Raw genomic sequence first — 21,874 nt, 5'->3', positions numbered from 1 at the left:
ATAGACAGCCAGGCAAGGCAAGGGTCGTACGCTTCAGCAAAGATGATAAGAAAGTTTTAGTCCCCAGTCCCAGCAGTGGTACAGTACAGACTTGGCCGGATTGGGAAAGTCCTTGCGCGAAAGGAGCAGCAGCAGCAACAAGGTCGAACCGGGAAAACTCTCTAAATTTGCTGTAAATAAAATTTGTAAACAGACAAACAAGCAAACAGAATGAACGGCACTCTCTACCGATGGTGATTAAAATGGTCCTTTGTTCGGGTTGTGCTGTTTTACTTTGGGATGGGGCGATTTCGAAATGGTTGATTACTGTTTGAAGTTTGAAGCTTCAATTACCTTGCCTGGGATTTGCAGGGCTGGGAGATAAAGGATTTCAATTATCCATGAGGATAGTTTCGAAAAGTGTTCTGTTGAGTTGCTGTTGAGGTGCCAAATAGTTAAGAAAATGTCTACTTTCACTTGAATTTCGGGAATTCCCGGGAAATTTACGGGAATAATTTTTGATCGGAAAATCCCGGGACGGGAAATTGGACGTAGATCTAGAATTTCGGAACAGAAAAAAAATTAATCTTATGGATTTTGTTTTGGCTTATTCTTAAGGTTGATCATTTTCGAAGAAAATTGATCATCACTATAAAATATTCTGTATTAAATTCAATTTAACGAATTTCTGCACCAAAATGAATCAGCATGTGCCGGTTGTTGCCTTCTTGAAGCCACTGAAGGAATTTTTGATCTAAATCAAATGTGCTTCAAAATTTATATAATTTTGTGGTACAGTCATTGACGTCCTAGTTGACAATCATTGATAAATGACGATTTCCATAACTTTACAAGGAATGGGATAATCGTTACCAAAATGAATCAGCATGTGTAAAGCACTATTATAAACAACTTGTTGAAGAAATTTTGTCAAAATATTGAAAGTGACGCAAAATTTATATCTTTGAACGAAAAATCATGACAATGATAGAAGCCTTCACGTTAAACTGACCGAGTAATTCCGGCTCGGACCAATACAACTGGTAATCGTTTCTCTTCTGGATTCGATTGCTTAGTAAAGGTAAGGTAGTGCATCGTCACAAGCTGGACCTTATCAAGTTACCTTAGGAAGGCGACCTATGGATTGTAACATTAACCTTAATCTTAAATTTTTCCCAAAGAATCAGAAAACTATAAAAAAATTAATGCCAAAATATAAACTTTCAATGAATAAAAATTTCTTGTACAATCCTTTGTGAACTTAATATTTCATTTTTTTTTTGTAATTTGAACAATAAAAATAAAAGAAAAACCAAAATCAAAACAATTTTTTTAATAAGTATCTTAACTGTTATAATAGAAAAAAATCAGTGATGTTGCGCCATGCACTAATTTATAGAGTTTTGTGTAAATCGTGATCAATGCTTGAAAAGGGTTCTATCACTGAACGGGACTGCTTGATATTCGATAGAACTTTCTGTCAGCGATCAATTCCCAAAACAAGAAACAGTTTCTTTGCAAAGACCACAGCCACGGAACCTGAAGAACGGAGTTCACAGAAACTATCTGCGATCACTACTAGTTGGTTGGCGTTAGTTTAGTTCAACTAGTAAAGTTCCGCTTTGCTTAAAAAAAAAATAATAATCAATTTTTAAAAATTTGGATTGCAGATTTTTGTCATTCTCGAATAACTTTTCATTGCCAAAAATAACAGTTCTGAAAAGTACTTTTCAGCACCTTTTGAGTTGAACACACTTGTTTTTTTTTACATGAGATCAGTAGTGCGGTGCCTGTGTGGACGCGCAGTCCTGTTTTTTCGTGTTATTTTCCGTCTCTTTTGTGTCGCTGTTCGAGTGAGTGCATAATTGGCAAAGGGAGCGCGTGGTCGTAAAAAAATATTCAGAGTGAAAAGTGATGTTTTGTGATTTTCAAAGCCCTTCCTATATCATCGTTGATCGGAAGGCACGGCGTCGGGTGGACTGTGTTTAAATTTTTCGAATAAGGTTTTATTTTTTTGCGGTGAAAAAGCTATTTCTATATAATGATCGAAAGATGAACTGACAATTTGGATCGTCGAGTTGATAGTGGAGCAAAATAACTGTGTGATTTTGTGTGTTAACCAGAAAGACCTTCCCATAGCATCGTTGCTCGGAAGGCTCGCCGACGGGTCTGTTATGAAAGTCCTCCCCATAGCGTCGTAGCTCGGGAGGCATCGAAAAGCCAATACCTTATCCTACTAACAAAAAAAAAAATAATCACGTGATGCTTGAAGGAGATGCTGTGGATTCAACGGTCTCAAGCGGTATCAACAAGTATATAGCGAAAAACTATGTGCTTGATGAGTCTGCAACTTCAACTATCGGACTAACATTCCTCCCTTTCGTTGAACTGCAGGCTTCTTGGGAGGGCGCCGGTATTGACTAATAAAGTAGAGATCTTCAGAGGTTAAACAGTTAACGGATGGTTGGCTCCCACTGATCATTTTTGATTCATTGTTTAACTTCAGCTGATCTGTCAATAACGGAGTAGCAGCTCATTGGCAGTCAACCATGCTCATGCTCATGCTCATGCTCATGCTCATGCTCAACACACTTGTTTTTTTACATGATTATCATTGAAATTGTAAAAAACCGTAAAGATATAGTCTGGAACAATACAAAAACTACTGAGCAATTCTCTACGAAATCGGTCTTTTTTAGAATTTTATTTTTTGTATTTTTTAATTCGACTTAAACCCTTTTGGTGCCTTTGGTATGCCCAAAGAAGCCATTTTGCATCATTAGTTTGTCCATATAATTTTCCATACAAATTCGGCAGCTGCTCATACAAAAATGATGTATGAAAATTCAAAAATCTGTATCTTTTGAAGGCATTTTTTGATCGGTTTGGTGTCTTCGGCAATGTTGTAGGTACCCTGACTGAAAAGTCCGTCGGACGTCCGTCGTTTGTCGTCCGTGCAATCGTACGACGTCGCACGACAATGTCGCGTGACTGTCGCACGAATGTCAAACGTTTTTGCACCAAAATGTCGTATTTGTCGTGCGATCGATAATCGAAATTGTACGACATTGTCGTACGACATTCGACCGACGTCGCACGGTTTTGTTATTTAGAATGTCGTGCTATTGTCGTGTGCTGTCATTTCAGATTTTTGGGTTATGTTGCAGTTGAAAAAACTGTTGTTTTGTTTTTATTGATTTTTTTTTATTCCAGCTGTCAAAATTTCACAAAAATATTTATTGTACACTTTATTTCACTTGCGGATCGCCGATTCTTCCCCAGCTTGGCTTCCTTCTGGATTTGCCTAGACCACAGCTTCCGGCTTGGGTGTTGGTGTTCTTCTGAGGCGGCCGTGGCAGCATCTTGGTCGTGTTGGACTTTTGTTCCTCAACGAGCTGATCAAAACCCGGATGCGACGCCTTGGCGACGATCTTGGATCTCCGACGGATTGATGTTTACCGGAGTACGAGGAAACGTGGGTTTTGTGGAGTACGAGTACGAAAAAAACGGGGCTGCTTCCGTGAATTCTACGGAAGCCACGAGTGACCACACGGGAACGCATTCCGGTTTCCGGCAGAATCAGATTGGAATATGTTTGTTGCCTGAAAAAAAATATATCATCAATCAACATTTGGCAAGAATTTATAAATTAAATTCAGATTTCAATATTGCGCAATTCTCACTATCTTGGACTTCGCACTAAATAATTGCTATCGATCGCACTATTGCGACTTGTCAAACTGGCTTGGGAAATTTTAATTTGCTCAAAAAATGATCAAAGCGAGCCGATGTTGCTCACCTGTCAACCGCAATTTTAAAGTGCGAATGTCCAGTTTGGTGGAAACTGTGACTGGAAATGTAAATAAACAACTGCTGGTTGCCTAGTTTTTGGAAATTTTGTTGTCAAAAGTGCGGGCCAAATCCAAGTTACAGTGCAAGGATCAATAATAATAATAATTATAAAATTTCAATTCAATAAAATTTCAAATATGTTCACAACATACTTTCAAAATTTAAACATTTAAAAAAGAATTATAAGTAATAGATGTCTAGATAGATGATAGATTTAAATTTAAAATTATCGCAATTAGTTTTGAAATCCGAGAATATTATTATTTGAAAATTGTACCTGATTTAAGAATGCTAAAAAAATCTCAAGTTCTAAAATTTTAAAATTCTTAAATTTTAAAATTCTTAAATTCTGAAATATTATAATTCTGAAATTCTTAAAAAATTTAAGTTCCAAAATTCGAAGTTTTAAAAAATGAAAATTTTCTGAATTATAAAATTTTTGAATTTTAGGGTGCCTCAATACCAAAATCATTTATTTCAATTCGTGATATTTTTTTAAATTTTGACCATGTAAAATTCTTGAAAATTTTCAAAAGTTAATACATGTTTTTTACTATTTTAAAATTTGCGAATTTTTTCTTCTGAATTTTTAAAACTTTTAAATATAAAAAAAACAATTTTTAAAACTTAAAACAAAACTTGAATTTGTATTTTTTTTTTAATTTTATAATAATTTTTTTTTAATTTTAGTTTGTTAAAGTTTTTTTTTTAAATTTGTATTTTTTTGAAAATTTAAAAAAAAAAGATCTAAAAAATCAGTTTTTTTATTTTAAAAATTTTAAGAAACTTATTAAGAGGCAGTATTTGTAAATATTGCTCGGTTTGTTCTAGAGGTCGTATCGAGGTGCTCCGATTTGGATGAAACTTTCAACGTTTGTTTGTCTATACATGAGATGAACTCATGCCAAATATGAGCCCTCTACGACAAAGGGAAGCGGGGTAAAACGGGCTTTGAAGTTTGAGGTCAAAAAAACATAAAAAATCTTAAAATTGCGCGCATTTCCGTAAAACTTCATCAATTCCAACTCTCTTAGATGCATTCGAAAGGTCTTTTGAAGCACTTCAAAATGTGCCATAGACATCCAGGATTGGTTTGAAATTTTCTCTTAGCTTTTGCAAATTACTGTCAAAAATGGATTTTTTTAAAACCCTAATATCTTTTTCCAACAGCCTCCAACACCCATACTCTCATAGGTCAAAAGATAGGCAATTTCATGGACTATAAGCCTATGGTATTAACTTTTTGGCCAATCGCAGTTTTTCTCATAGTTTTTCGATTTTTCTACAACAAACAATTTACAACGTTAGTTTTTACCCTGCTGCCCTCCATAGCGGCACTTTTTTGTCATATTCGGAATCCTCGGACAATTTCACGTAAAATGAAAGTTTCATCCAAATCGGAGCACCTCGATACGACCTGTTACACATTGGTGAAAAACTCGCTCTTAAGTTTTCAAATGCGTAGAATTAAAAAAATAATAATCTTTGAAATTTTTTTTTTAATAATTTTATAATTTTATAATTTTATTATTTTATAATTTTATAATTTTATAATTTTATAATTTTATAATTTTATAATTTTATAATTTTATAATTTTATAATTTTATAATTTTATAATTTTATAATTTTATAATTTTATAATTTTATAATTTTATAATTTTATAATTTTATAATTTTATAATTTTATAATTTTATAATTTTATAATTTTATAATTTTATAATTTTATAATTTTATAATTTTATAATTTTATAATTTCATAATTTACAATTTTACAATTTTACAATTTTACAATTTTATAATTTTATAATTTTATAATTTTATAATTTTATAATTTTATAATTTTATAATTATAACTCACCAGTTCCATTGATAATAACTTCTGTCGGATCAGAAACGCTGCCGGGAGTATATTATTCCGTCCTCCTCCTCCTTTTCATTCACCCAGAACAGTGAACAACTCCTTAGGAATTGGAAGTTCCGTTTCTCTCTTTATGTTCCCTTGGGCGGAACTTGGTATTTCATCATTCTTCTCCTTTGGGAATGCACCGCAACCTCCCGTGGAAAGTAAAACATCCGTTTCCTTGACCGCAGACCGGTTCCTCCCGTCTTCCGGCATGGCCGCCGGGTTATCTCTATTTCCCATCCTCCTTCGCCTCTACCACCATGATGACCGAAATCAGGAAACCTGGAACACAGGACACTAAGATTTGGTCACTCACCCACTTCGGCTGAATCTTTCCGGCAGAAAAAATAACACAACTCACCTACCAACCGGCTAAAATCCTTGCCAAGCTCAACAGCAACGAAAACTGGTTCAATCCGGTTGCAATCAAGTTAAAACAAGACCAACTGAAAAGAACTGTCAAACTGCTTGCGTCGACGAAAATCGTGACGTCAAATTGAAGGAAAATCGATAGGAAAAACAATGTCGGGCTTGTCGAGTGTTTGTCGCACGCTTGTTGTCCTTTCGACCAATCGATATTGAAACGGTAAAATCAAAACCGTGCGACAACTCGTACGACGTGCGACATTTTTCAAACAGGGTATGGATATGGACTACACTGAAAAAAATTATACATCGTAAATATAATTTGGTGATTTTTAATTTAACTTTTTGTCACTAAAACTTGATTTGCAAAAAAACACTATTTTTATTTTTTTTATTTTTTGATATGTTTTAGAGGACATAAAATGCCAACTTTTCAGAAACTTCCAGGTTGTGCAAAAAATCTTTGAATTTTTGAATCAATAGTGATTTTTTCAAAAAATCGAAACATTGGTCGCAAAAATTTTTCAACTTCATTTTTCAATTTAAAATCAAATTTGCAATCAAAAAGTTCTTCAGTGAAATTTTGATAAAGTACAAAGTTTCCAAGTTAAATCCATTTTTAGGTGACTTTTTTGAAAATAGCTGCAGTTTTTCATTTATTTTTTTTTTAAATCAGTGCACCAGCCCACATTTGAAAAAAATAGTTTTGAAAAGCTGAGAAAATTCTCTATATTTTCATTTTTTGAACTTTGTTGATACGACCTTTAGTTGCTCAGATATTGCCATGCAAGTGCTTAAAAACAGGAAAATTGATGTTTTCTAAGTCTGACCCAAACAACCCACCATTTTCTAATGTCGATATCTCAGCAACTAATGGTCCGATTTACAATGTTAAAATATGAAACATTCGTGAAATTTTCCGATCTTTTCCAAAACAGCCAAAGTTGACAAATTACAATTTTTTTAAACTTTGGCATAGTCTTAAAAAACAAGTCTCACTTCCAACCCTGACATTTTCTAAAATTGTTGAAATTCTTTTTTTCCAATGCCAAGTTTAAAATTGATTAAAATCAGTTCTTGGCAAATTTTTCGATCGAAACCCATCTAGAGGCAGGGTTTTGTTGTAGAGGGTAAATTTCTTAATTTGAGTACATATGTAAAAAGCACTTTTTACTAATAAAATTTGGTAATTTTAAGCGAATGAATGTCTGTCTTTAATATCTCCAATCGGGTATATTGTTTGGTAATATTTCTTTCCAGCAAGGACGTGTTTACAAACCAACCTCATCGAAATCCCATAAATATTTGTAGTGGGAGTCTGTACAGCTCACTCCATTCAAGAGTCAATAAACGGTCCATTGTGTCAGCCAAATATAACCTCAAAAGGATTAAGGGGCATGGGCTTGACTGCAATCGTCGTCACAGGATCCCTTTTCAACCAACGTTCAGAGTCCGTTGTTTCGGCACAAGAAATGAGTGGATTTCATCCCAAAAACCATAGACAACAAAACCTTCCTGATGGATGTGATCAAGATAAAGCCGACGACGCAGCCGAAAGAAAATAGAAACATCCAAAAACGACAGGGAAAAGGCAGATGTAAATCCTGGTGAATTAATACGTACTTAACCGCACATTTTAAACGGCTCGATGCGCCAGACAATACTGTTGATGGGCCCGCCTGGGCTAGGGTGTTAATTCGTCGATGGGATCATCCAGGGGGCAAGCTGCTTGAAGCTGCTCGTCGTCGAGGAGGAAGACGCACCTGGAGGGCAGCACACTTTGCGGTGTACCGGGTGTTTGTCTGTTGCTGTTGTGTACCTTTTGCATAAAAATGGCTCTGTTTTCGGAAGAAGAAAAAAGGGCAAGGCGCAAAGGCATTTGAGAGAACCGTTTGAGTCAAGGGCGAACGGGGAAATCCTTTGAGGGGAATTTGGTACCTTGTAAAAACCGAACGGTTGTGGTGTTTTTTTTTATTCATGACTTCAGCTGGGAGGATCCTTGGAGAAGGGGTTCTGAGGAATAGTTCGTGAGAGTGTGATTAAGACGTTGTTTGGTGATAGACAATGGCTCAAACGACGGTTGTTAAGTTGTTAGGTTAGAATAGAGAACGTGACTATCGCATGTTGATCGGGAAATGGGTGTAAAGAAGTATCCTGGGAATATGGAAATTTAGCTTACTTTTAATTGTTCTGAACCAAATCAAAATATTTGAAATTGGAAGGTCACTTGCCTCTTTCGTATCTTCAAATAGCTCAAAGAAAATATCATTTCACCAAGACATCAACATTATCATTTGTTTGTTTGTTAAGTCCGGCTCACGATTTGCCAAAAGCTTGGACACCGGTGATGATCGCTCTCCGTGGGAAACGAACCAGGGACAATCAATCACTCCGTTTTGGTGGCACCTCGGCCGATTCCCCGTTAAGAAACAAGCGTGAACAACATTAGTCCGAGCGAAATAAAAAGCCATTTCTTTTTTGGGGTCTTTTGGGGCTAAATTTAGTGTCGGCAGGTTTTTTTAAGGTTTAGTTTGGACTGCTGATAAAATCATATTTCATAAAATGAAAGGCCCAAAACGTTGCCGCGCGAACAAAAGGTGATGTTTCAATTAGTCCGCAGAGTGGAATAGTTTCTCAACTTTGACCCAAGTCACGACTGAAGCTTTTTTTGCCCTCTCTATCTGTTTTTTGAGTAATTGATTTGTTTGTTGAGCCAAGTGGAGAATGGAAGCGGATCGTTTTCTACGAGTTCGATTCGTTTAAGCCCATGAAGTGTGGGTCAAAAGGCCGTCTCCGTACTAGAGAGTCCGCATAGTTTGCGTATTTCTTCGGTTTCTGTGGAATTGTTCAGCGCAGATAACGTCACCGAAGTTGCGGCAAAGGCCAAGAAGCGAGAGGTGGTGAGTTCGAACCCACCGTCGACAGCTGCATTTTATGTGCGATCTGTGCGCGAGAGCAGCGTGACGCATCGAGGTGTGGTTTGCAGAGCAACCCTTTTGCAAAGTTATTTTTCCCAATAAATTTTGCGGCAATAAATTTCTGGTCCTGTCGATATGGGAAAACCGATAAAAATAAACCATTAAAATAGGTGAAGCTGCAGCAGCAGTTGCGAGAGGTGAAAATCCTACGGTGTGTTATGGCCAAGATTGTAGGCTAACAATTTTACGATTATGAAGCCACATTGTTACCGTTTTCGTTTGCGTTTTGCGGTTTTGGTGCACATGCTAATGCCGAATGCACTTCGTCATGATGTGGCATATTCAAAGCAAATCCGAAAGTCATCAAAGGCTGCTCTCAGCAGAGTGACAATAACAATTAAACCCGTAACCATAATGCCCCATTCAGTGCGTTTTGGGATGAATATTTATGATGTTTGGTTAAATCCTTTTGTGTTGTTTTCTCCTTTCTGGCTCTTCATGCTCGTCGAAGCTTAATTTATGTTGCGTTCCTCAGCCCACCAGCAGCGCCGCAATAATCGTAAATTTCGGGCAATTTTTCTGGGCGAAAAGTAACGAAAATTTGCGTAAATTGAAAACGACAAAACCGGCTGCTGATGGTGATTGACAATGAAATATGAACCACATTTGATGGAGCGACGCGTTATCCTTCGTTCAGGAGCGTGTAGTTTGAGTATAAATCCTTGTGACACGTCCCGCATGATATCGATTAAATTGCTTCTGTTGCAAGGAATCTATCGGTCAAAGCGATGTCAACGGACGAATATTTTCCGTTATCGTAGTGTGGGAAAACTGTTGAGCCTGGGAAAATCAAACTAACATCCTTATTACACTGCTATCAAAATTTTCAGGACAAGATTCATGTTTGACTTGATAATGTTCAAGGTTGTTACAATAAAATGATTCGTATACTTATTCACTTAATTAGAGTTTTTTTAAATACTAAAATTTTCACAAATTACCGTATTTTTCAAACGAAGCGAAATTTGGTTTGCTTTTTCACTTTATTATATTTTTTTTATTGTAAATTACTAGGATTTTCACAAAATACCGTATTTACTCGAAAATACTCATTTTTTTTTCAAACGACACAACATTTTGTATGAAACATACACAATTTGAATGTATGTATGAAGCATGCAAAATTTCGCTTCGTTTGATCCCCATATTGCATATTTTAAAAATTTGCGTAATTTCAAAAAATATGGTAATTTGTGAAAGTTTTAGTTTTTAAACACAACCTAATTAAGTAAATAAGCACACGAAATTTCGCTTCGTTTGATACCCATATTGCAAATTTTGAAAATTTGAGTATTTTCGAAAAATACGGTATTTTGTGAAAATTTTATTGTTTTCAAAAAACTCTAGTTAAGTGATAAAGTATACAAATTTTACTTCGTTTGATACCCATATTGCATAATTTGAATAATTGAGTATTTTCGAAAAAAATACGGTAATTTGTGAATATTTTATAGTATATTCCAAAAAAAACTCAAATAAATTGAAAAAGCATTAGAAATTTCTATTTGTTTGATATCCATATTGCAAATTTTGAAAATTTTATTATTTTCAAAAAAATACGGTATTTTGTAAAAAATTTGGTATTTTACAAATTTACTTTAATAAAGTCAAAAACATACAAAAATATATATATTTATCAAAGTTTATGTCACCTCCCTTCAAAATCAGAGGGCAAAAAAAAATGTGGATAATTTCAATGGAAATAGGAGTCTAATCAACTCAAAACAATCTAGGGGAACTATACCCTTTTTCAGCCTATTTCTATTATCGGCCTATCAGCACTTTGATCACGAATTACAGCTTTCATAAAGTGTTTTTGACTGTTCCAAAGTAATAAATAGCTCAAATGAAAGTGAGCAAGCAACTCTCGATTGTTGATACATCTCAAAATGTAGATTTAACAGTGGGAAACGGCAAAAGTGATGAGAATTGGTCGAACGGCTTAGTGTGATTAAAATGGGTATATTTCCCCTAAATCGCTTTTTCTGCATTGATAATCATATTTAGCTTATTTGGGCATGTTTAAAAATATTTTGAACTTTTATGAAATTACAACTTTCAGCACCACAAAAACTTTTTTTTCTTACAAAAATAATTTTATCGATTAAAAACCTTGAAATGCTAGTACATAAAATTTTAGGAGAAGCAGACAAGAGACAAGAGACAAGAGACAAGAGACAAGAGACAAGAGACAAGAGACAAGAGACAAGAGACAAGAGACAAGAGACAAGAGACAAGAGACAAGAGACAAGAGACAAGAGACAAGAGACAAGAAACAAGAGACAAGAGACAAGAGACAAGAGACAAGAGACAAGAGACAAGAGACAAGAGACAAGAGACAAGAGACAAGAGACAAGAGACAAGAGACAAGAGACAAGAAACAAGAGACAAGAGACAAGAGACAAGAGACAAGAGACAAGAAACAAGAGACAAGAGACAAGAGACAAGAGACAAGAGACAAGAGACAAGAGACAAGAGACAAGAGACAAGAGACAAGAGACAAGAGACAAGAGACAAGAGACAAGAGACAAGAGACAAGAGACAAGAGACAAGAGACAAGAGACAAGAGACAAGAGACAAGAGACAAGAGACAAGAGACAAGAGACAAGAGACAAGAGACAAGAAACAAGAGACAAGAGACAAGAGACAAGAGACAAGAGACAAGAGACAAGAGACAAGAGACAAGAGACAAGAGACAAGAGACAAGAGACAAGAGACAAGAGACAAGAGACAAGAGACAAGAGACAAGAGACAAGAGACAAGAGACAAGAGACAAGAGACAAGAGACAAGAGACAAGAGACAAGAGACAAGAGACAAGAGACAAGAGACAAGAGACAAGAGACAAGAGACAAGAGACAAGAGACAAGAGACAAGAGACAAGAGACAAGAGACAAGAGACAAGAGACAAGAGACAAGAGACAAGAGACAAGAGACAAGAGACAAGAGACAAGAGACAAGAGACAAGAGACAAGAGACAAGAGACAAGAGACAAGAGACAAGAGACAAGAGACAAGAGACAAGAGACAAGAGACAAGAGACAAGAGACAAGAGACAAGAGACAAGAGACAAGAGACAAGAGACAAGAGACAAGAGACAAGAGACAAGAGACAAGAGACAAGAGACAAGAGACAAGAGACAAGAGACAAGAGACAAGAGACAAGAGACAAGAGACAAGAGACAAGAGACAAGAGACAAGAGACAAGAGACAAGAGACAAGAGACAAGAGACAAGAGACAAGAGACAAGAGACAAGAGACAAGAGACAAGAGACAAGAGACAAGAGACAAGAGACAAGAGACAAGAGACAAGAGACAAGAGACAAGAGACAAGAGACAAGAGACAAGAGACAAGAGACAAGAGACAAGAGACAAGAGACAAGAGACAAGAGACAAGAGACAAGAGACAAGAGACAAGAGACAAGAGACAAGAGACAAGAGACAAGAGACAAGAGACAAGAGACAAGAGACAAGAGACAAGAGACAAGAGACAAGAGACAAGAGACAAGAGACAAGAGACAAGAGACAAGAGACAAGAGACAAGAGACAAGAGACAAGAGACAAGAGACAAGAGACAAGAGACAAGAGACAAGAGACAAGAGACAAGAGACAAGAGACAAGAGACAAGAGGCAAGAGACAAGAGACAAGAGACAAGAGACAAGAGACAAGAGACAAGAGACAAGAGACAAGAGACAAGAGACAAGAGACAAGAGACAAGTAGCGTTCGATGAACATTACATCTTAAATAAAAAAAAATCTAAGCTCAAGAGACGTTACATCAAATCAAAACCACCGAATGTCCACATTCACGCCGAAAATCCCATTCATTGCGTTGATTGTTTTCATAACTTCTCTAATCGTTCCCTTTCTCTCCTGGATGCGTTTTTGTCCCAGATAACAAAAGGCAGATGAGAGGATAACCACCTCTCGGGCTGCTCGGTCGTCCGTAAAGGGTCCTCTCAACCGCGCCTCTGTGGCACGCTCCTTCCTCGAGTGGTGGCCGTTGATGTGGCCTTTGGTTGAGTTGAGATGACGAACCCAAATGAGTATGAGGCACGACGTGTGTGTGTAACATGATGAAAAGCTGATATCTTTGCAGACCCTGGACTCCGAGCCCAGGACCGTTCTCAACGGCAGGCAGCAGGACTTCCTCCTCTCTCCACCACTCTCTCGCTGCAGCAGCATATTTTTCATCCACTATCTGAAAGGTATATCTTTTTACGCTGAAAAACAATAAGGCACGCCAGGCACTGCGGTGTGTGCCCCTGGCAGGGGGTCCTCCACATACGACCAGAGAGAGAGAGAGTATCGAATGGTCCATATCTTGTCTATATCCAAAAGTGGACTGGAAGTTTTTAACTTTTGGGTAGATGATTTGGGAAACTAATTTTGGAATCATAATAGCAATTTGAACTCTATTTTTAGATATGGTTATAAAACTCCTCTTAGGTGAATTGATCAAATGTGTGCACGAAAAGCTGTTTGATCCAATTTCAGATTTTTTATAACTTAAAAATTTGCTTGATATGAACGACGTGATGGGGTGTGAGCATATTGCTGAAAGAAGAGCACTTTACTGAGCAATTGTCTTTTATACATGTGCGGATAGTTTAACGATGCCATATTGATAGTATAAGAGAGTGAAAAACAAAAAATAAACGCAAGGTCCGAAGATCTCAGTGCAAGTCATCTTCAAATATGAAACAAAATTGGAACAGTTTAAAAAAAGTAGTTTTGTCTGTTTTGTTTTCGAAAAAGTACATTATTTTATTTTATTTTATTATTATTATTATATTTTGGAAAAAAATCGTAAAAATTTTGGAACTTATCGCAAAAAATATTTTGAAAATTTTAAAATCAAAGCTTCAATTTAAAATGGACTGAAAATTATTATTTTTAATAATAATAAACCTACTGCATAAAAAAGTGATATCAACATGGTATTTAATTTTGTTGTATCAATTACCATATTTTATTCACAGAAATGTCTTCCTACGGTATGCGGAAATAACCAACGCAGCTTCCACCACATTTTCACCAAACTCGTCATACATCCTCAAATGAGTCGTTACAATCGTGAGAAAATCCTCTGCGATCGCGCTGCGTGTCACCACGGCCCTCAGACAGGCGCGCTCTCATAATCATAAATTCAATCTTGATGGGCTCGACGGGCTATTGTGGAGCATAAGTTCAGCTTGGAAAAAAACTGTAACACTGTACCCGAATCCTCAAGTGGGCACTTTGGCAATTGTTCGCCGTCGCGTATTGTGTGCAGTCCTACTGTGTGTGTTTCGAGCCTCGACGGGTTGCCATCCACTTCACGAATTTAAATCCCAAAAAAACCCGGACGGCCGGATCTCCTCCTGGCACAGGATCTTGGCGAGGACGACGTCGAGTGTGATTTTCCGCATTTAATTATGCGGCATTAGCATTTAAATGGGGAAATAATGTGGCCTGGCGCGAAGGGTCCTGAAATTGAGATCTAAAACAATCTGTTTTTAGGGGTTAGAAATTGCGGGAAGTTTTCGGGAAGGACCGATATTCGAAAGAAAGTTGCTGACTTTCACCTTTTAAGGGATAATGCTGTTGAGATTTAGTGACGATGAACAATTCAAAGGTATTCAACTAAACAGAACATAAAAGGATTAACACGTGCTTTGACACACAATACTTTTTTCATACAAACGTGAAAAACAATCTAACCTCAATGTGTGTTCCAGGAATCACTCGATTGAGCAATCCGGTGAAGAAAAGGAATTTTCTTGAACAAAAAGGGGCCAACAAAAAAGGACCATCCTTCAACAAAAGAACCTCCGAAGAAGAGAGCTGTTAATAATCGCCTGGTTAAACAAATCCTCGTTGAATTTATCGCCTCTATCACGTAGGTCTTGTCTTAATAATAATAAAACGCACCATTAAAAGGATCATCATCATCGCCGTTAGCATCTTCATCGTCGTCGTCAGTCCTCAGGAGGAGTCCAGCTGGGGAATCGGTTTTAATCCTTGTACAACACTTTAGCCGTCCCGCGGTGAACATTACTCAGCTTCTTTTGTAAACACGTTGGATTTTGGATGGGTATCGTCGAGTACGTGCCAGCGATTGCGGGTAAATCGATCCCCTAATAAGACGTTGATTATGGGGCGAAAACCAGTGGTGGACCACACTGATTGCGAGGTGTGGATGTTGCGAGGAATTTTCCTTAAGTGATGTTTGGTATACCACAATCTGCAGCAAAAAATATTTGTTTTTCATTTGACATCAAGTACACTTATTTAGTTTGTTTTGCATTTTCATTAAGAACATACTTACCTTCCTGCCATTTTACAGTAATGAAATGGTCTACTTATCTTTCACTAAAGTACATTATATTACACAGCAAAAAATCTGATGGTAAAATCGCGTTGAAAAGCATGCTCATCACCTTTAAGGTGGTAGATGGTGTCCTTCACTTTTGAGGCAATGACTGTTAAAGATGGTTCTGAATTCAGTGTCCTGAAATAGTAAATGGGTAATTCTCCGCCAACTCACACAGCAGTTGCCCCGACCCCTCTTCGATTTGCGTGAAACTTTGTCCTTAGGGATAACTTTTGCCTCTGATCACGAATCCGAGGTCCGTTTTTTGATATCTCGTGACGGAGGGGCGGTACGACCCCTTCCATTTTTGAACATGCGAAAAAAGATGTGTTTTTCAATAATTTGTAGCCTGAAACGGTGCTGAGATAGAAATTTGGTGTCAAAGGGACTTTTATGTAAAATTAGACGCCCGATTTGATGGAGTACTCAGAATTCCGAAAAACGTATTTTTCATCGAAAAAAAACACTAAAAAAGATTTCGTCGTCCGTATCTGTCGCGGGTGACCATGAACGGCCATGATCAACGACGACCAACAATTTCAAAACTTTTTTTTCGTAAATCGCAATAACTCGTGATGTTTAACAGCAAACCCCTTATGTCCATATATCAAATTTTTTGTAATTGTCTTTTCTACAATTTTGTAGAACATTGTTACACTCTAAAAAATAACCCTGCAAAGATAGAAAAAACACGAAATTTTAAAATGAAAAATTTTGTTCTAAATGAAAAAATGACAGTTCTGGGTCAATGTAGATTCGAAAAGTACATTAAATTTCCCATGAAATGACATGTTCCGAAATTTTTTACAGTCGAGTAACGGAAAATGGGAGAGTTTTTAAAACTTTTTTAGTGTTTTTTCAAATGAAAAATACGTTTTTTCGGAATTCTGAGTACGCCATCAAATCAGGCGTCTAATTTTACATAAAAGTCCCTTTGACACCAAATTTCTATCTCATCACCATTTCAGGCTGCAAATTATTGAAAAACACCTCTTTTTTCGCATGTTCAAAAATGGAAGGGGTCGGACCGCCCCTCCGTCACGAGATATCAAAAAACGGACCTCGGATTCGTGATCAGGGACAAAAGTTACCCCTTAGGACAAAGTTTCACGCAAATCGAAGAGGGGTCGGGGCAACTTTTCCCGATTTCGTGTGAGTTGGTAGAGAATTACCCAAATTGAAATGAAAAAATAATCACTATATGTAAAATGCTTCTACAAATAACACAAAGGAACCCGTTTTTTGATTGAAACGTTCTGAATCAAGATTTGTATGTTTTTCTAAAACAAACATGGCCGCCAAATGGCCGATCGGGGATGATGCCTTCCGGAGCCTTAAGAAGAAAGAAACTTAATATTACACATTGCATGTACAATTTTTTGAACAAAAACTAAATTCCTGACGACGAGATTCAAACCCAGCACCAACAGTAAGGACTGCCGCGTTAGCCCGCTCGGCCATCAGACCGATAAAGAATGGATTTCTATTTTGAAATTAAATTGTCTTTATTGAACTTTCTTATAATGATTACCTTTCATTTACATTCTAAGTAGTATGGCTAAATGCTCTTCATCTTTATTGTAAACACCTTAAGAGTTCCCAATCTATAATCTAATTTGCAAACACATCTGGAAAATCAGGGAATGTTGCGTATATAACCAGAATTAATTTATGTTGACTAAAAATAACAAAAACAATGTTTAAAACTATGTATGATTCAGTTTACAATCGATTGTTTCCAATGAAATAGTTTAGTTTTTATTTTTAAGAAAAAATCTGGATCGCCGAAATTCTTTTACAAAATTCCACAGAACCACAGAACCAAATCCGATTGACATTGTATTCCACCACAAAGACCAACCGCAGCATTACATAACCATAAACATTTCCGATAGCTTTCTTTTTTTTGCAAACCTCTTCCATCTGGCCAAAGAAATCATTAATCAACATCATCGTTACTATCGCCAATTGAAGCCGGTCCGGCGAAGGCTTCGGCCAGAATCGACCACAAATTCATTAATCAACTTAATTAGCAATGATTAGTTTGGACAGGCAGATTTAGCCTTTCGGAAAAATCTTTTTGCTAAAAGTTGCTTCAACCCGTAAAAAAGTTATTTATCAATCTATGGTGCGCGTTTTCCGTTTGCGTTTGCGTTGATTAGTGACATTGATGGCGAAGATATTTTCTCACCATTTTCCCAGAAAGAATCATCCCTAATTCGCCCCCAATAACTGTTAAATTGTAAATAGAAGTAAAAAGAAACATATTCTCCTGTCAGAAGCCGTTCGTTTCGCGCAGCATAAACGTTCTCTTTCTCTCCAGCTTTGAGAGGGGTGGAATGATTTATGCTCATTGATGTTTATTATCAGAAGGGCCCAGAAAAAGGCGAAAAAAGGAGGCAAATCTTGAACCATTCTGACAGTTTCGATCTGTTTTCTGGTGTATTCGGCCGCACACGTCCATTGATGGTCTAGTTTTTGTTGGGTTTTGGGAAATGTTACACTATTATTATTCTATTAGGAGTAAATTTGGTGCACTCGAGTGGGGTCAGAAAGTCCTTAATTTTCCACCCTCATTTGGGACGGTTGGTGGTTTGGTTGTGTTTACTGGTTTTTGGGATGAAAACTAAAAAAATCCGGAAAATTATGGGAATGATGCCTTTTTAAAAACTAGGGCTAGGATGCGTCGAAAAATGGTGCACTTTCCCTCAAATGAACATTTACGGAGTGTGAAACACTCACAAATGAAATCGAGGGGCTTGCGTTGGAACCATGGACTAATTTTTTTCCGAGCAGTTTGCGTGTTTCAGGGCTGTTTAGAAAGGCGTGAGAAAGTTTAACTTTGAGGTGGTGAAGAATCAAGAAATCATGTTTTGGGTTAGAGGGCACGTGAGGTTAGCTGGTGAAGAAGATCCGCAGCGTTGTGGTTGTCTTACCTGCTGAAACAACACACCTTTTCAGGAAAGGAGCAACTTGCGATGGCAGCATCAGTTTGTTTAGGATTAGATTTTTATATCGTTAAGGAGATGTCACTAACTTTTTTATGTAGACAATATGTCAAACAAAAAAAAATAAAGAAATGAAAGCTATGAGAAATAATTAGCTTTGAAATTTTAATCCCTCCTGAAATGGTCGTTGCTGCAGATTTTGACGTTATTTAGGCCGATGCAAATACTTAAAAAAGTTTTTGTCCCTCGGCCCTGGCCGAGGTCAAGGGGGGGGGGGGGGCAAAAAAATAAATAAAATATAAAAATTTAAATAACAAGCCATATTCTTCACATTTAAATGAAAAAAGTGTTTTAAAATGCATTTTACACTAGTTCATTTGTTTTGCAATCATTAGTTTTCAAAAAATCTAAGATCTGACAAAAACAAAAATTGTATCGAAAAAAAAAAAGATTTTGCATCGAAAATTTTCAAAAAATCTTAAGATTTTTTCAAGGGTTTCCAGAAGCGTTTATTACTTGCCAGTCTGCCAATTAATTACTCAAATTACTGGTCCAAATTAATTAATTACACCCAGAACTGGGCATCGGCATACGAGAGGATAAAGAGCACGATTCGGTAGTAAAATGGTACTGTGTGCGGACGGAGAGGATAAATCTCGAAATAACCGAGAGTACTTTACTCATGGTTCATTTTCCAAAAAAGTTCATCTATCAAAAAAAAAAAGTACCGGTACCGAGACTCGAACCCAAGACCTTCGGCACACGGTTCGATGTTTAAATTGCGGTAATTTGTCCATATAAGCCACTCAATAGGATGAACTGTTCCAATGAACGAATGAACACGCGAGAGGACTATACTCTCGCAAAATAGCACTTTCCTCACGTTTCTTTTCGTGAGGACTATCCCCTCGTTCTTTAACTTTGGGTGTACATTAATTACTTTATTACTTTTCACTATGACGAAAAAATATGTAATTCAATATTAAAAAGATTTAAGTATTTATTTCTACGGTTTTAATCTTGAATATTTATTAATAGCTCATTCGATAGCTCTTTCAAAAATAAATTTAATGAAATAAAATAAAAACACTCAATATCAAGCAAAGTACAAACAGTATTGTTTTGTTCAAAGTCTTAAATTATGCTTTTTTATTTATTTATTTATTTTTTTGAGCCAATCTGGATATTGTGATTTTTATGTATAATTTTTTATTGAAAATAGCTTCATGTTTACACATTGAAAATTTTATCCTACTAGAGGGTGCTGAAACTTGGCAAGTCGAATGCCATTGAAATATTGTTGTTTAAAGTTGTTTGAAAAAAGGCCCCCAGATTTTCGAGCCAAACATAAACTTTGAAAAATATTTGCAGCGGCTCTTTATGAAAACTGTGAAATTCTTCAAAATAACGTTATGTTTTAAAATGTTTTTCGAACATTGGTTTGACATTATTTCGTTTGTTTTTTTTTCTCAAGTATATTAAAAAAAATCCGTTACCAAAAATACGGGTAATGTGTAATTTGTCATTTACATTGGATTTAATTTCGCCATCTGATTGGTCAATTTCACTGAGTTTGATTTTTAACAATGAAACATTTGTCTCAGAAATATTTGGAAATGTTTCAAGAAAATAGTTCAGCTCTTAAAAAAGAGATATTACAGGACTGTCAACTGCTGTAGTTAGCTGAAAAATAGATTTAAAAAAAACTTATTTTTAATTGATTTTTAAATGGCTTTCACTAGAAAACTTTGCTTTTATCAATGATAATTAAGTAAATTTTGGTTTTAAATATTTGATCTACATAAACTTCAAATAATTTTGACTGTCTATTAGAAGGAAAAACATAGAAAAAACATAGAAAAAAAACCAACTCTTATGTTGTTCTTGCAAAAAAAAAATCATATTTCTTGACTTTTTTTCATTGAGCCCACACGCAGAAAAATAAGGCATATTTGAATCAACAAAACGTTTTGTTGATTTGAAAATCAAGATTTTTGTTGAATCAACGCTAAACATCAAAGCAACTTTTTCAAAACAACAAAATATTTTTGTGGAATTGAGAAAATCAAGGTTTGTTTCAACGCAAAATCGGCGTTGATTATATTCAACAAAATTTTTGTTGAATCAAACCTCGTACAGGCTGATTCTACAAAACATTTTTCTGCGTGCAATAAACATATGAAAGACAATAGCTTTTAGGTCCTTTAAAAAAATGGATTTTTGCAATTATTTAATAAAAATAAATAGATTTTGGATTCATGAAACATTTTTCACTTACCATGGCGTTGCCTTTTGTTGTTAATCAGCTTCGCTAAACAACATGTTGAAAATAAATTTTAGGAAAGTTATAGGAGAGAACTATGGTGAAAAAGCCCTTCTACATACAGAACCAGTCTTTTTTCAATCTATGTGTGACACACTTCTTTGAAATGAAAAAGAAATACTGTTCTAATAGATTATATAAAAAAAAATCAAAAAGTTTCGTTGTAGAAGTACAATATAAAAATGATTACTTTAATTACTCAAAATTACTTTAATTACCAAATAATTAGTTTAAATTACTTTAATAGCCATGAATTACTAAGTAATTAATAAATAACCTAATTACCAGCTTAAAATCAAAGTAATTATAATTACTTGCCAGTCTGAAACCTTGCTGGAAACCCTTGGATTTTTTAATAAACCCAAACATGCTAAAAATGATTTTAAACGCAGAAGAATGTATTTTAATTTGATTTCAGCTGGTTGCACATGAATTTTCATTGAAATTTTGAAGTTAATTGTAAAATTTTTTTTTTGCCCCCTAATTTTTCGGGCCAATTTTGGAGGGGGGGGGGGGGGGGGGACAAAAACTTTTAAAAATATTTGTACCAGCCTTATATAGTTTTGTAATATTTTAGAGGGGAAAGGTTGAGGAAATTATTTACTGTTTTCCAAATTTCATGATCATTTTTTGAGCACAATGAAAAATCTGATTTTTTGAAACAAGCCCCACATAATCGCGAACAGTAGGTACCTTTTTGCAATTGAAAATATATATTTTCCTGTCATTTAATACTAACGGAATGTTCCACTGAAAAACAGTGCTGCAACGACGAACGACGAAACGGCCTTTTTTCTCTACCAAAAATAACAGAAAAGAAAAGTCTAGTCTAATTTATCTAATCTAATCTAATCTAATCTAATCTAATCTAATCTAATATAATCTAATCTAATCTAATCTAATCTAATCTAATCTATTCTAATCTAATCTAATCTAATCTAATCTAATCTAATCTAATCTAATCTAATCTAATCTAATCTAATCTAATCTAATCTAATCTAATCTAATCTAATCTAATCTAATCTAATCTAATCTAATCTAATCTAATCTAATCTAATCTAATCTAATCTAATCTAATCTAATCTAATCTAATCTAATCTAATCTAATCTAATCTAATCTAATCTAATCTAATCTAATCTAATCTAATCTAATCTAATCTAATCTAATCTA

At 35.6% G+C, this 21,874-nt stretch overlaps 1 long non-coding RNA gene across 1 annotated transcript; it reads right to left on the bottom strand.

Annotated features, from left to right (window-relative positions):
• Positions 1-3,186: 3,186 nt before the first annotated feature.
• On the bottom strand, positions 3,187-5,984 carry LOC119767514. The gene is made up of 2 exons (XR_005277560.1): positions 5,692-5,984; positions 3,187-3,581 (listed from the first exon to the last, which is right to left on the bottom strand). It is a non-coding gene; the product is annotated as an uncharacterized LOC119767514 (long non-coding RNA).
• Between the last annotated feature and the right edge of the window lie 15,890 nt (positions 5,985-21,874).

The sequence above is a fragment of the Culex quinquefasciatus genome, chromosome 2, assembly GCF_015732765.1.
Source record: "Culex quinquefasciatus strain JHB chromosome 2, VPISU_Cqui_1.0_pri_paternal, whole genome shotgun sequence".
Classification (NCBI taxonomy): Eukaryota; Metazoa; Arthropoda; class Insecta; order Diptera; family Culicidae; genus Culex; species Culex quinquefasciatus.
Note: the sequence above shows the minus strand (reverse complement) of the source record. Positions and strands in the feature narration are given on the sequence as shown.